Raw genomic sequence first — 13,512 nt, forward strand, 5'->3', positions numbered from 1 at the left:
TAGATGTCTTGATCGAGTTACAGGTGGTGAACGTATGAAATGTGGTGAACGTTTTGCTCGGTGCATTAACTGAATATCCTGTTAGTTATAAATATAAAAATTATATAAGTTATCAAATTAATAGACTTTTCTGATTTTGCCCACGTTTCGAATAGATAATAGATGCAGCAGGTAGCCAGGACCCTTTAAATCGGAAGCCCACAACTCACCACTAGCAAATCCAACTATTACTACGAACCATAAAATTTGGATGTCTATCAATTTAACCGCTTAAAATAATTTTTCATCAAAATTTTGAAATAAAAATCTATGTCCTAAAAAGTAGAGTGTAGAAATGAGAAAGAAAAAGCGCGTCGAAAAAATAAGAGGTCGAAAAATAAGCGTTGAAAAACAAAAAGTCGAAAAATAATAATAAGAAAGTAGAGCGTCAAAACTTAAAAGATCTAAAAACTAAAAATTAAAAAGTTGCGCCTAAAGGTATTAAAGCTTAAAAGGAATTCTAAACGAAAAATGGCAATTACTTAAATAGGCACTAAGATCTATAAACTGCGTCGCAAAATTCTAAAGCGCCTAAGTTTTAATTCTAAAGAAAAAGCACTTAAGGGATTTTACGGCAAAGCCTAAAAATCTAGAAATATAAAATAACTACGGCAAAAACTAAGTTTAAAACTAATTAGGAACGATAAATATACAATTTACGAATTAAACGAATAAAAAGATACAAAATATAAAAAGAAACAAAAAAATAATAAAATTACTTATTTTTATAAAGATATTATTTTTATATTATTATTTTATAAAAGTATTAATTTTTATATTTAATAAAACTAATTAAAACTTAATATTACAAATTAAATGTTAAAACTAGAATTAAAAATTGATTAAATAACTAAAACCCTAATTAATAATTAATTAATAATAATAATTATTAAACACAAACCGTAATTGTACGTACTAGGATCAGACCTGTCTTATCCTGTCATGCGTTCGCATGAATTTTACGGTTTCCTACCATGCGATCGCATGGAGCAAGTTTTCAGAAATGATTTTGGGCTTCGAACAGGCTTCGGCCCAATTTCTATTTATTGATTACTTTTTTTTTCACAAAATATATAAAGAAAATATTTATTAAAATAAACTTATATTTTTAAATCTATAAATAAAAATACTTATTATAGATAAAATCTTAAATATATATATATATATATATATATATATATATATATATATATATATAATTTTTTTCTTTTTAATTTTTTAACACTTATACAAAATATTTTTACGAAATAAAAAATAATATATTTTTTTACAAAAATATAGTTTATAAAAATATAGCGGTTTGCTTCGGCGTCCCCGGTAGCGGCGCCAAAAACTTGATGTGCGAGCGGAGGTGTACGAAATATACTATTAAATACGATACAATTTTACACAAGTTTTAATTTTTTATTTATGTGATATACCTAAACCTTGCTACAACACTATAGGCAGTGTACCTAATCGTAGAGTAGTGTAGTTTTTAGTAAGTCTGGTTCATTCCACAGGGAGCTAGCTGAGTTTAACGCTATATTTTTAACAACTATATTTATATAAACTATATATAATTATATATAGTAATATTATTATAAAAGGGGGTTTTTACCGTTTAATGACCGGTTTGTCGATTTTATATTTTAAGCGTAAAGATAAATGACGATAATATAAATGACAGAATATAAATCGCGATAAAGTAAATTGCAGTAATTAAAATGAAAGTAAATAAAGGTACGATGAAATATGAAATAAAAGTATTATGCTTATTTAAACTTTTGTAATCATGATGTTTGACGTTTTGATTTTAATTTATTACCCTGGGTTAATTGTCATTTGTCCTAGATTATTTGATACCTATTTGGTTTTTGTCCATAATAGTCCATCAGTCATAATTATAAAATGCTCGTCAAATTAACCTTATTCCCGAAGTCAAATATTCAAACTAATTAGGGATTTAAACTGTAACAAAGTTTTAATACTTTGTTAATAATTACACCAGGTTATCGACTGCGTGTAATTCAAGGTTTTAATACTTTGTTAATAATTACACCAATTATCCTTGTATGTAATCCACCCCTGTTTTAATGAGATATGAATATTAATTTACCCACTTGATCAGAATGAATAATTAATTACCTAACCAGAATAATTAATTAAATGATTGTAAACGATGTCAAATAAACGTCACTAAATAGGACATTCGTAATCAATTTAATAATTATTAGATTAACTAATTTGAAGATAGGTTCGACAGGTTCCAATGAGTTGTCATTCAATTAGACAATACCCCCTACCTATTAATAGTCAATAGTTCAATGTTCACAAGTGTCGGTCTTTTGTCCAAACCCGAATTATGGTACAAAATCCAATAACCCCATCTTAATATTTAGCCAAACATCACGATTACTTCGACTTAAATAAGCATAATAATAACTTAGTTACGAGACATTAATTTAAAAAGGAAGAACATAGCTTACAGTGATTATTTATCGCGTAGCGTTACACGGACAGAGTTTTGAGTTTAAAACCCGTAAAACATTTCTTACAATAACCCAATTATTATTAATCTTAACTTAAACTTAATATTATAAATAATAAATATAAATATAGTTTACAGAAAGAAAGAAAGAAGAGTGTGAAGGTATATCATTCGAGCAGAATTTGCTGGCTTTTATAGATGTGAACTAATCCTGAGGGCCATGCGATCGCATGGCTTTTCAGTGTTATTCCCATGCGATCACATGGCCAGGCTGGCATGCTCCCATCAGTTTGTTTTCTAGTTTGCCGATGTTTTATTTAATAATATAATATAATATATATAATTTTATATAATTATATATATATATATTATATTATATTCATGTGCATAGTAGACTTGTAATTTTAGCTCCGTTGTCTCGTACGTTTATGCCCGATTTATGTCTCGGTTCTGGATTTTCGAACGTCCTTTCGTATGCGTAGATATCTTGTACTTTGTGTTCCGCGGCTTGTACTCTTGTAATTTTTAGACGTTTCTCATCAATAAATTGAACCACTTGGATCGTATCTTGTACAATTGAGCTTTTTGGTCATTTACGTCTTCAAATCATCATTTTCTTCTTTTGTCTTCGCACTTATTTATTTAAACGAATATTACATAAAAATAGAACAATTGCAACTAAAAGCTCTACATATTGGAAGAATATTGTGCCTAAATATATGTTATAGTGTCATATCGCACTTTTAATTATCGTACTTTTTAATTATCGCAATTTTATTTATCGCCATTTTATTTATCGCACTTTAAATTATTGCACTTTTATTATCGTCATTTACTTTATGCTTTAAATTAAGTTATATTTATTTTTAATAATTTACATTAGGTTTTAATTGCAACTTAAAACATAAAATCGACAAACCGATCATTAAACGGTAAAAATCCCTTTTTTACAATAATAATACTACTTATATATATATATATATATATATATATATATATATATATATATATATATATATATATATATATATATATATATATATATATATATATATATATATATATGAATGGTCCATGAAATTGGAGGATGCACTCTGGGCTTTTAGAACAGCCTACAAAACTCCAATTGGAACCACACCTTTTAGACCCGTTTACGGATGAAATGTCCCATTCATATTGATTATAAACGTTCCATATTAATTGATTTCGTCGCGAGGTTTTGACCTCTATATGAGACGTTTTTCCAAGACTGCATTCGATTTTAAAGCAAACCATAACCTTTAAAATATTATGACGATTATCAAATAATGATAATTTAAAATATAGCGTTTTTCACACGACCATTACATAATGGTTTACAATAATATTACACATCAACATAAGTCTTCGAATGTAGTTTTTAAACAATATTATACAAGCATGGACTCCAAATCTTGTCCTTAATTTAGTATGCAACAGCGGAAGCTCTTAATAATCACCTAAGAATAAATATGCTTAAAACGTCAACAAAATTGTTGGTGAGTTATAGGTTTAACCTACATATTATTAAATCATAATAGTGGACCACAAGATTTCATTTTTATAACACATCTCTTATCAGGCATTTCGCAAACTGCACAGAGAAAAAAATCATTCATATGTTGAACACCTGGTAACCGACGTTAACTTAATGCATAGAATATCCCCAAAACAGAACCTCTCGTCTGTATATTAATCTCAAAGTACTAAACCATCCATAACCTGAATGGGGGTTGTTAAACCCAATAGATCTATCTTTAGGATTCGCGTCAATTAGGGGCCATTTCCCTAATTCTTAGGCTACCAGACTTGAAGGGCGATATTCGGTTTAATAATCCAACCATAGAATGTAGTTTCGCATACTTGTCTATTTTGTAAAACATTTATAAAACTGCATGTATTCTCATCCCAAAAATATTAGATTTTAAAAATGGGACTATAACTCACTTTCACAGATTTTTACTTCGTCGGGAAGTAAGACTTGGCCACTGATCGATTCACGAACCTATAACAAATATGTACATATATATCAAAGTATGTTCAAAATATATTTACAATATTTTTAATACGTTTTAATGTTTTAAATATTTTCAGTCAGCTGTCCTCGTTAGTAACCTACAACTAGTTGTCCATAGTTAGATGTACAGAAATAAATTGATATATATTATCTTGACCCAATCCACGACCCAGTGTATATACGTCTCAGGCTAGATCACAACTCAAAGTATATATATTTTTTGGAATCAACCTCAACCCTGTATAGCTAACTCCAACATTACTGCATATAGAGTGTCTATGGTTGTTCCAAATAATATATATAGATGGATCGATATGATATGTCAAAACATTTGCATACGTGTCTATGGTATCCCAAGATTACATAATATATTAGAATACATGTATAATACAATATAATTTAGCTAGGATATGATTTGTATAGATTTGTTACCAATTTTCACGTAGCTACAACAAGTAAAAATATCCAATCTTGTTTTACCCATAACTTCTTCGTTTTAAATCCGTTTTGAGTGAATCTAATTGCTATGGTTTCATATTGAACTTAAGTTTATGAATATATACAGAAAAAGTATAAGTTTATAGACGAAAATACATGTTACAAGTCATTTTTATAAAGGTAGTCATTTCAGTCGAAAGAACGACGTCTAGATGACCATTTTGGAAAACATACTTCCACTTTGAGTTTAATCATGATTTTTGGATATAGTTTCACGTTCATAAGAAAAATCATTTTCCCAGAAGAACAACTTTTAAATCAAAGTTTATCATAGTTTTTAATTAACTAACCCAAAACAGCCCGCGGTGTTACTACGACGGCGTATATTCAGTTTTACGATGTTTTGTGTGTTTTCAGGTTTTAAATCATTAAGTTAGCATATCATATAGATATAGAACATGTGTTTAGTTGATTTTAAAAGTCAAGTTAGAACGATTAACTTCTGTTTGCGAACAAGTTTAGAATTAACTAAACTATGTTCTAGTGATTACAAGTTTAAACCTTCGAATAAGATAGCTTTATTTGTATGAATCGAATGATGTTATGAACATCATTACTACCTCAAGTTTTGTGGATAAACCTACTGGAAAAGTGAAAAATGGATCTAGCTTTAAAGGATCCTTGGATGGCTTGAAAGTTCTTGAAGCAGAATCATGACACGAAAACAAGTTCAAGTAAGATTTCCAGTCGAAATAAGATTGTTATAGTTATAGAAATTTAATCAAAGTTTGAATATGAATATTACCTTGTATTAGAAAGATATCTTACTGTAAATAAGAAAGATTTCTTGAGGTTGGATGATCACTTTACAAGATTGAAAGTAAGCTAGCTAACTTGGAAGTATTCTTGATTTTATAAAACTAGAACTTATAGAATTTATGAAGAACACTTAGAACTTGAAGATAGAACTTGAGAGAGATAATTTGATGAAGAAAATTGGTGAATGAAAGTGTTTGTAGGTATTTTTGGTCGTTGGTTTATGGATTAGATATAAAGGATGTGTAATTTTATTTACATGTAAATAAGTCATGAATGATTACTGATATTTTTGTAATTTTATGAGATATTTCATGCTAGTTGCCAAATGATGGTTCCCCAATGTGTTAGATGACTCACATGGGCTGCTAAGAGCTGATCATTGGAGTGTATTTACCAATAGTACATACATCTAAAAGCTGTGTATTGTACGAGTACGAATACGGGTGCATACGAGTAGAATTGTTGATGAAACTGAACGAGGATGTAATTGTAAGCATTTTTGTTAAGTAGAAGTATTTTGATAAGTGTCTTGAAATCTTTCAAAAGTGTATAAATACATATTAAAACACTACATGTATATACATTTTAACTGAGTCGTTAAGTTATCGTTAGTCGTTACATGTAAATGTTGTTTTGAAGCCTTTAGGTTAACGATCCTGTTAAGTGTCGTTAACCCATTGTTTATTATATCAAATGAGATGTTAAATTATTACATTATCATGATATTATGATATATTAATATATCTTAATATGATATATATACAATTAAATTTCGTTACAACGATAATCGTTACATATATGTATCGTTTCGAAATCATTAAGTTCGTAGTCTTATTTTTACATATGTAGTTCATTGTTAATATACTTAATGATATGTTTACTTGTCATAATACCATGTTAACTATATATATATATATATATATATATATATATATATATATATATATATATATATATATATATATATATATATATATATATATATATATATATATATATGACATCATACAGTTTTTACAAGTTTTAACGTTCGTGAATCACCGGTCAACTTGGGTGGTCAATTGTCTATATAAAACCTATTTCAATTAATCAAGTCTTAAAAAATTTGTTTGCTTAACATGTTGGAAACACTTAATCATATAAATATCAATTTTATTTAATATATATAAACATGGAAAAGTTCGGGTCACTACAGTACCTACCCGTTAAATAAATTTCGTCCCGAAATTTTAAGCAGTTAGAGGTGTTGACGTATCTTCTGGAAATAAGTGCGGGTATTTCTTCTTCATCTGATCTTCTCGTTCCCAGGTGAACTTGGGTCCTCTACGAGCATTCCATCGAACCTTAACAATTGGTATCTTATTTTGCTTGAGCCTTTTAACTTCACGATCTATTATCTCGACGAGTTCTTCAATAAATTGAAGTTTTTCGTTGATTTGGATTTTGTCTAACGAAATAGTGAGATCTTCTTTAGCAAAAAACTTCTTCAGATTCGAGACATGAAAAGTGTTATGTACAGCTGCAAGTTGTTGAGGTAACTCCAGTTGGTAAGCTACTGGTCCGACACGATCTATAATCTTGAATGGTCCAATGTACCTTGGATTTAGTTTCCCCCGTTTACCAAATCGAACAACGCCTTTCCAAGGTGAAACCTTAAGCATGACCATCTCTCCAATCTCAAATTCTATATCTTTTCTTTTACTGTCCGCATAGCTCTTTTGTCGACTCTGGGCGGTTTTCAATCGTTGTTGAATTTGGATGATTTTTTCTATAGTTTCTTGTATTATCTCCGGACCCGTAACCAATCTATCCCCTACTTTACTCCAACAAATTAGAGACCTGCACTTTCTACCATAAAGTGCCTCAAACGGCGCCATCTCAATACTCGAATGATAACTGTTGTTGTAGGAAAATTCTGCTAATGGTAGGTGTCGATCCCAACTGTTTTCGAAATCGATAACACATGCTCGTAGCATGTCTTCAAGCGTCTGTATCGTTCTTTCACTCTGCCCATCAGTTTGTGGATGATAAGCAGTACTCATGTCTAGACGAGTCCCCAATGCTTGTTGCAGTGTCTGCCAAAACCTTGAAACAAAGCTGTCATCCCTATCAGAGATTATAGAGACTGGTATTCCATGTCTGGAGACAACTTTCTTCAAGTATAGATGTGCTAACTTCTCCATTTTGTCATCTTCTCTCATTGGCAGGAAGTGTGCTGACTTGGTGAGACGATCGACTATTACCCAAATAGTATCATAACCACTTGCAGTCCTTGGCAATTTAGTAATGAAATCCATGGTAATGTTTTCCCATTTCCATTCTGGGATTTTAGGTTGTTGGAGTAGACCTGATGGTTTTTGATGTTCAGCTTTGACCTTTGAACACGTCAAACATTCTCCTACATATTTAGCAATATTGGCTTTCATACCCGGCCACCAAAAGTGCTTCTTGAGATCTTTGTACATTTTTCCTGCTCCGGGATGTATTGAGTATCTGGTTTTATGTGCTTCCTTAAGTACCATTTCTCTCACATCTCTAAACTTTGGGACCCAAATTCTATCAGCCCTATATCGGGTTCCGTCTTCCCGAATTTTAAGATGTTTTTTTGATCCTTTGGGTATCTCATTCTTCAACTTTCCTTCTTTTACAACCCCCTGTTGCGCCTCCTTTATTTGAGTAGTAAGGTTAGTACGAATAATTATGTTCATAGCTTTTACCCGTATAGGTTCTCTGTCCTTTCTACTCAAAGCGTCGGCTACCACATTCGCCTTCCCCGGGTGGTAACGAATCTCAAAGTCGTTGTCATTTAGCAATTCAATCCACCTACTCTGCCTCATGTTTAGTTGTTTCTGATCAAATATATGTTGGAGACTTTTGTGGTCGGTATATATAATACTTTTGACCCCATATAAGTAATGCCTCCAAGTCTTTAATGCAAAAACAACATCGCCCAATTCCAAATCGTGAGTCATATAATTTTGCTCGTGAATCTTCAATTGTCTAGACGCATAAGCAATTACTTTCGTTCGTTGCATTAATACAGAACCGAGACCTTGCTTTGAGGCGTCACAATATATCACAAAATCATCATTCCCTTCAGGCAATGACAATATAGGTGCCGTAGTTAGCTTTTTCTTCAACAATTGGAACGCTTCCTCTTGTTCATCCTTCCATTCAAATTTTTTTCCTTTATGCGTTAACACAGTCAAGGGTTTTGCTATTTTGGAAAAATCTTGGATGAATCTTCTGTAGTAACCAGCCAGTCCTAAAAATTGACGTATATGCTTCAGAGTTTTCGGGGTTTCCCAGTTTACAATGGTTTCAATCTTTGCCGGATCAACCTGAATACCTTCTTTGCTCACAAGATGTTCGAGGAATTGAACTTCTTTCAACCAAAATGCACACTTTGAAAACTTAGCGTACAATTTTTCTTTCCTCAATAATTCTCGTACTTTCCTCAAATGTTCTTCATGCTTTTGATCATTCTTTGAGTAAATAAGTATGTCATCGATGAAGACAATGACAAACTTGTCGAGATATGGTCCACACACTCTGTTTATGAGGTCCATGAACATAGCTGGTGCGTTAGTCAATCTAAACGGCATAACCATAAACTCGTAATGACCGTACGCGTTCTGAAAGCAGTCTTCGGAATATCGGCCTCCTTCACCCGCATTTGATGATACCCAGAACGTAAATCAATCTTCGAATAAACTGACGAGCCTTGTAATTGATCAAATAAGTCATCGATTCTCGGTAGTGGGTAACGGTTCTTGATGGTAGGTTTGTTCAACTCTCGGTAGTCGATACACAACCTGAATGTACCATCCTTCTTTTTGACAAATAAAACAGGAGCTCCCCATGGTGATGTACTTGGTCGTATGAAACAACGCTCTAGAAGTTCTTGTAATTGGCTTTGAAGTTCCTTCATTTCGCTGGGTGCGAGTTTGTATGCAGCACGAGCTATTGGTGCAGCTCCCGGTACAAGATCTATTTGAAATTCAATGGATCGGTGTGGAGGTAATCCCGGTAATTCTTTCGGAAATACATCGGGAAATTCTTTTCCGATGGGAACATCATTGATGCTCTTTTCTTCAGTTTGTACTTTCTCGACGTGTTCTAGAACAGCATAGCAACCCTTTCTTATTAGTTTTTGCGCCTTCAAATTACTAATAAGATTTAGCTTCGCGTTGCTCTTTTCTCCGTACACCATTAATGGTTTTCCTTCTTCTCGTACAATGTGAATTGCATTTTTGTAACATACGATCTCTGCTTTCACCTCTTTCAACCAGTCCATGGCGATTATCACATCAAAACTCCCTAACTCTACTGGTATCAAATCAATCTTAAATGTTTCGCTAACCAGTTTAATTTCTCGATTCCGACATATATTATCTGCTGCAATTAATTTACCGTTTGCTAATTCTAGTATAAACTTATTATCCAAAGGCGTCAATGGACAACTTAATTTAGCACAGAAATCCTTACTCATATAGCTTCTATCCGCACCCGAATCAAATAAAACATAAGCAGATGTATTGTCAATAAGAAACGTACCCGTAACAAGCTCCGGGTCTTCCTGCGCTTCAACCGCATTAATGTTGAAGACTTTTCCTTGGCCTTTCCCATTATTATCCCCCTGATTTGGACACATATTTTTGTAATGGCCCTTCTTCCCCCATCCGAAACAGGTAATGTCTGCATTACTTGTTCCGGCATTATTTGTTCCCTTAGCCATTGATCCATAGATTTCGCACTTTGTTGCACCATGGCCCTTTCTATTACACTTAGTACACACTGTTGTACAAAGCCCAGTTGGATGGTATCCTTCACATCTCTGGCAGAATTTCTGCCTCTTGTTGTTATTGTTGGGATTGTTGTTGTTGCGGTTGTTATTGTTGTTGAAACGATTGTTGTAGTTGTTGCTGGGGTGGTTGTTGTTGTTGCGTTTGTTGTTGCGAAAATTGGTGCGATTGTAGTTATGATTGTTGGGTTGATTATTGAAATTGTGACCCTTGTCACTGGTTTCTTCCCATTTCCTCTTGACTTGTTTCGTATTGGCTTCTTCGGCCTCCTGTTCTTTAATCCTTTCCTCAATTTGATTTATAAGTTTATGAGCCATTCGACTTGCCTTTTGTATGGAATCAGGCTCGTGTAAACTTATATCCTCTTGGATCCTTTCCAGTAACCCTTTTACAAATGCGTCGATTTTCTCTTCTTCATCTTCGAACGCTCCCGGACACAATAGGCACAACTCCGTGAATTGTCGTTCGTACGTGGTAATATCAAACCCTTGTGTTTGTAACCCTCTAAGCTCTACCTTGAGCTTATTGACCTCGTTTCTGGGATGGTACTGCTCATTCATTAAGTGTTTGAATGCTGACCACGGTAGTGCGTAAGCAGCATCTTGTCCCACTTGTTCGAGATAGGTATTCCACCATGTTAACGCAGTACCTGTGAAGGTATGCGTGGTGTACTTTACCTTATCTTCCTCAGCATATTTTCTTATAGCAAACACAGATTCGACCTTTTCGGTCCATCGTTTCAGTCCGACTGGTCCTTCAGTTCCATCGAATTCCAGAGGTTTACAGGCAGTGAAAGCCTTGTAGGAGCATCCTACACGGTTTCCTGTGGAGTTAACTCCACTGCTAGACCCTGAGTTATTGTTGTTTTGCATTGCAGCCTGTACTGCGGCTAAATTTGCTGCAAGGAAAGCACGGAAGTCTTCCTCACTCATGTTCAAGTTCTGACGAGTAGTCGGTGCCATTTCCTTCAAAAATAGCTAAAAGAATTAAGTTAATCATACAGAATATTAAGAGTAGTCAATAATATTCTGTAGCATTATATGAATTCATTTATAAAAGCTTTTTCTTCATATTAGCGTTTTATAAGTTTTAATTCGGGTAATACCTACCCGTTAAGTTCATACTTAGTAGCTAACATACAATTCAACTACTACAATTCTATATGAAAACTGATTATAATAATATTTCACATTCAAACTTTTATACAATATTTTGCAAACTTACAATACCGCTATTTTACATATAGCATGAAATATAGCACATAAAAACTCTGATACAAAACAGTTGCGAAGACAATTCTAGTTAATACGCAAGTCGTTCAACAAACGCATTAAAGACACGTAATTCATACGTCCAGAAACAAGTCATGCATTTTGGTTTTACTATGACTACTTCCCATCCTTGGTCTTGTGGAACATAACCGTTGTGACCGTTGACAAGACAGCATGTTGTAATGTTGTCAAAAGGACGAGGGTTTTGTAATGTCCTTCAGCCCCGTAATAATCTAAAAACCTTGTTTCTCATCTCAACTACCGAGTCCATCACTTGTGGGAATGTTTTATTTAAAAGTTGTAACCCAATGTTCTTTTTCTCAATTTGATGAGAAGCGAACATTATTAACCCGTAAGCATAACATGCTTCTTTATGTTGCATGTTAGAAGGTATTTCTAACTCACAAAATCCTATGTTGGGATATGTTGAGTCAAAATAGGTTCTTAACCCGTAGCGTAAAATTGCATTTGGGTTCCCCGCATTTAACGCTTTAAAGAAAACACGGCGTAACTTACGGTCTCCCTAATGTGATATACCCCACCTATCAAAGAAAAGCCTTTTATAAACTAAGGCATTTCTGGAAAGTTTTTCAAATGTTTGACAAGTTAATTTCGGGATAACTAAATGTGCTGATGAATTCTGACCGACTCTAGACAAGATTTCCTCAATCATATCCTCTGGTAGGTCTTCTAAAATATTCGGTTGTCTACCCTTAACGTCCATTTTGTTTTTATACTATAAAATAGACAAGGATTAGATTCGTAAAAAATAATTAACAAACAATACAAGTAATTTTTACATAGAACATAAAAGTACAAGCACACTATATTACATATATTACACAACATGATTACAACTCTTTAATCCGAATCACTCATTTCTTCTACTTCAGACTTGGTTCGTTTTGCTAATTTCCTAGGGATATATGATGCTCCCCTAATACGAGCTGTCATTTTCCACAATGGTTTAGAAAAACCTGGTGGTTTAGAGGTTCCCGGGTCATTGTTACATTTTAGGAAATACGGATGTTGCCGATACATATAAAGTTCATCGGGGTTGGAATCGGGTTTCTCTATTTTTATACCTTTTCCCTTATTATTTTCTTTCGCTTTATTAAATTGGGTAGAGGTAATTTCTATAACATCATCAGAATCCTCATCGGGATCCGATTCATCGGAGAATTGGTAATCTTCCCAATATTTTGCTTCCTTAGCGGAAACACCATTGACCATTATTAACTTTGGTCCATTGGTTGAGGATTTTCTTTAATTTGACCATTTTTCTGTGGTTCCTAATACTTCCCCCTCTGGAACCTCTTCTTCTTCTGGTTCCTCTTCTTCTGGTTCCTCTTCTTCCGGTTCTTCTTCTTCCGGTTCTTCTTCTTCCGGTTCTTCGGGAATTTGTGAATCTTCCCAATATATATTCAACTCTTCATTATTATTAGGTGAGTCAATGGGATTCGTGCTAGAGGTAGACATCTATCACAGAATATCAAACACGTTAAGAGATTAATATATCACATAATATTTACATGTTAATAATATATAGTTTCCAACAAAAATGTTAAGCAATCATTTTTAAAGAAAACATGGTCGAAGTCCAGACTCACTAATGCATCCTAACAAACTCGATAA

This window comes from Rutidosis leptorrhynchoides, chromosome 7 (genome assembly GCF_046630445.1).
Source record: "Rutidosis leptorrhynchoides isolate AG116_Rl617_1_P2 chromosome 7, CSIRO_AGI_Rlap_v1, whole genome shotgun sequence".
Taxonomy (NCBI): domain Eukaryota; kingdom Viridiplantae; phylum Streptophyta; class Magnoliopsida; order Asterales; family Asteraceae; genus Rutidosis; species Rutidosis leptorrhynchoides.